The sequence below is a fragment of the Euprymna scolopes genome, chromosome 5, assembly GCF_053919585.1.
Source record: "Euprymna scolopes isolate OS-2025 chromosome 5, ASM5391958v1, whole genome shotgun sequence".
Lineage (NCBI taxonomy): Eukaryota > Metazoa > Mollusca > Cephalopoda > Sepiida > Sepiolidae > Euprymna > Euprymna scolopes.
The window spans coordinates 42021723-42026029 of record NC_136486.1 but is presented as its reverse complement, the minus strand read 5'-3'; the positions used below and the strand labels follow the sequence as shown (position 1 = coordinate 42026029).

At 32.6% G+C, this 4307-nt stretch overlaps 1 pseudogene; it reads left to right on the top strand.

Moving 5' to 3' along the window:
- Positions 1-1509: 1509 nt before the first annotated feature.
- LOC145277127 (5S ribosomal RNA) lies at positions 1510-1626 on the top strand (annotated as a pseudogene).
- Positions 1627-4307: the final 2681 nt, after the last annotated feature.

The following is a 4307-nucleotide window of genomic DNA, read 5'->3' as shown; positions in this document are numbered from 1 at the left end:
CTATCTATCTATCTATCTATCTATCTCTGTCTGTCTGTCTCACTCTCTCTCTCTCTCTCTATATATATATATCTATCTATCTATAGATATATATAAAAGTGAACGTGTGTGTGTGTGTGTCTGAGTGTGTGTGTCTGTGTACATTTCCCTATTCAATAACTCTGTCAATTTTTTGTCTACAGACTCGAAATTTGATATACAGGGTACTGAGATTTGGGAATATCGATGTGATCGGTTTTTGGCCAGAAATTTGGCGATTAAGGGGTCAAAGTTCAACGATTTGACCTTTGAGAACTCTACCAAACTCCTCCGACAATTTTGGGTCTACGCACTTGAAATTTTAGATATAGATTCCTTGGACATGGATCCAACTTAATAACTTGATTTAAGCCCAAAACAATAAATTTTCAGGGGTCATAATAGGGGTCAAAGTTTAAAAAATTGACCTCTGCGGTCTCTTACAAATTACTCAGACAATTTCTGGTCTAAATATTTGAAATTTTGCATAAAGGGTATTCAGAGATAGGGCAAGCTTTTTCATCAGTTTGGGTCGAAAATTTTTAGTTACCAATATATAAATGTATGTATGTATGTTTGCATGTCTGTCTTAAACTTTCAATAGAGGCGACGGATTTTTCCAAGATCAGTATCGTTTTAAAGTTCGACCTTTCATACGACAAATATCGAAAAATTGGCTAAAAACATTACTATCTTCCCCTTTAACTAGGCACTTTTAAGGGGGCGGGGGGTGTCACTTTTTTCACCGATTATTTTGAAAGTTATCCTCTCCTTTAGATTGTCTAGTCTTAATTTTAAAATATGTCGCTTCCGGTTTGCGGTGTTCGTAACAGCATAAACGTTAGGTTTTACCCTGTTATTTTCCTCCTTTGCGGTACGGGTTCGAGCCTGCCTTCCTACTACCACTTGTTTTTTTTTTTCTTTTCTTTTTGCTCAACATACACATTCAAACACTCGGGTAACGCCGGGCTGAAATGCTAGTATATATATATATATATATATATATATATATATATATATATATATGTGTGTGTGTGTGTGTGTGTGTGTGTATGACATTGCTCGTAATTTGTACTTTACAATTTATGTGATAACCAGCAAAAGTATAGCTTGCCTATGAATATTATTTTGCTAACTATTTTCCTCTAAAGATAAAAGCCATTCTTTTTAACACAATGGAATAAGAACAATTTTTAATTGTCAACTTGTATTCTTTATCGGATAATACATTATTGTATATTCTAATTTACAGACTTTAAATTGAATTTCTTGTATATATATATATATATATATATATATATATATATATATATATATATATATATGTATATATATATACATATATATACACACATATATATACACATATATATATGTATATATATATATGTATATATATATATATATATATATATATATATATATATATATATATATATATATATATATATATATATATATATATATATATATATATATATATATATATATACACACGGCATAATTGCGTTGGCACACCGGTTCTCGTCAGATCACCGAAGTTAAACAACGTTGAGCCTGGTTAGTAACAGATGGGTGACCATTTGGGAATTCTAGGCGCTGTATGTGCTGTCCGTTTATCTCGGCATATATATATATATATATATATATATATATATATATATATATATATATATATATATATATACGCACAAAAGAACCCCAGTTTACGGCATTATATAATCTCGCTAGATTCAGTCACTCCGGTGGGTCGTAGACGATGAAACACGTGTGAGTGGATTGCTATATTTTAAAAACAATATGTATGCCGCTCCCCATGTGGGGGTACCAAGGTGATTAAAGGGAAAATTATTCCCAACTTGCATTTAGGTAAAAATACACTTTCATAAATAATTGAATTCATTAAAAAAAATTACAAAAACAAAGGTAAAATGTGTGTGTGTGTGTGTGTGTGTACATTTTCCTACCAAATAACTCTGCAATTTTCGGTCTAGTCAGTCTCGATTTGACATAAGGAGTATTGAGATTTGGGAAAATCTTTTTAATCGGTTTTCGGCCAGAATTTTGTCTGTCAAGAAGTCAAAGTTCAACGATTTGACTTTTGCAAACTCTACCAAACTCCTCCACCAATTTTGGGTCTAAACACTTGAAATTGAAAATGTAGAATCAAACTTTACAATTTACAATTTAACCCCCAAAATAAATGTTAAGGTGTCAAAATTGGGGTCAAAGGTAGTGTCGTCAGCATAAATGACTGCAAATGATCTAAGGATGTGATTTGGAAGAGTATCAAGGTAGATTAGAAAGAGAGTTGGGCCCAGGATGTACCCCTGAGGGAATCCAGCATTAATACCCTGAACTTCTCTTATGAACCTATCAGAAATGATTTAATAATTAAAAAGACATTTCCAGTTATACCCTAGCTGGAAATTTTGTGAAGTAGACCTTTATGCCATACTCCATCAAAGGCCTTTGATATGTCAAGAACAACTGCCCTAGAAAGGAAGCCTCTGTCAAAAGATTCGCTAATCCTCTGAGATATAACCGTAAGTACATCTGCTGTAGATCTAGCAGAACGGAAACCATATTGCATGTCACTAAGAAGGTTATTTCTGCTGAGGTGGTTGACTATTTCTCTATTTAAGACAGATTCCAGCAACTTACTCATGATACACAGGAGACTTATTGGTCTGTATTGAGAGGAGATGACCGATCACCTGAATTTTTAAATACAGCGCATAAGTATATATAGCAAGAGGTTTGTGTTTACTATAAACGTTTTACGCAAATATTACACAAGTATAAATCATGTAGAATATCTGCATTAATATAATTACTCGTAATAGTTAACTAAAGAAAACCGAAAAAAAAATGATATGAAATGAATGTTTAAAAGAATATGCAAATAAGCTAGAACTTTTGCAGATGAATGCAATTCCACAACCCACATATAACAAAGTTGTATTTTCTTTTTAAATAAATAGAAAAAAGAGGGGTTATTATAAATATCAATACACACACAAAAAACTTAAATTTATAGGAGTATATATATATATATATATATATATATATATATATATATATATATATATATATATATATATATATATATGTAACACCCTCTCTTATGAAGTTACGTAAGGACCCATCGATCGTCGAAAACTTGGCTCGTGTCGTCTTCGTACTTCTGGAGGCCGTCACATTGAATCTGGTATGCTGAAAACGAATAACAAAACTCATGCAGGTAAGAAGGACAACAGACGCTTGAGTTCTATTCTACGAAAGGTTAATTTTACAAAGTTTACAGATTTTTTACATATATGTACACGTGAAGTTCTTAGTAAGGGTTTAAAAGTGTCAAATCTCTCTTCTCTTCACAGATGGTCTCAAACGGTTTGGAGGAGGGGTCACGTCTCAGGGAGCGGTATTGTTACTTCGAGTTCCACGCAAAAACTCTGACTGGAAACTAGCTAATTTCGCGCGACACTAGCACTATATAGTAAGGTCAGGTGTGGGGGAGATGATTTCCTAAGCCAATCAAATCACGCCACGCACTTACAGAAAAACCCAGATTGCGGGTGTGCACTTCAATCATATCGCTAGCTTGCAATCTGAGATTCAAAGTCAACATCTAATTCCTATCACCCCCATGGATCATCGGCTGTCAGTCAGAACCCCTGGCACTTTTCGTCGAGGCCAGACAATGCCAATGTTATTGTTCCCAGATTTCTGTCGTCTATTTTGAATAACAAAATATATCTCTCTGACTTCTAAACAATATATAAATATATCTATTTTGATAATGAAATAAAATATATATTTATATCTTCTATTGTGAATCTTCGGGATATCCGCTGTTCCCCGGGAGCTATTAAAACCATCTTAGCATACTCGGCTCCCCAATGAGGAGCAATTCACTCCCTCAGGTCAATCACGTTATATATATATATATATATATATATATATATATATATATATATATATAAAATAGAAAATCTATCGTTAATTAATAAGCACTGTTGATATTAGAATACAAATTCAAAGTTAACAGTTTAAAAGACCAAACAAGCGCAGATTTTTAATAATTTTATTAATTATTAAAAATCTGCCCGCGTTTTGGTTTTTCTATTTATTAATTTGAAATTACTGATTTTTATGTCCAGAGTGTTATGCGTGGCTTGGAATTGATGTGATTATATTTAAGAGGATAATTATGAGAGTGAAAGCGTGCGTTTCTGTTCATCTCGTAAATGACATAATTTGAAATAAAATTGTTCAAAAACGAGAAT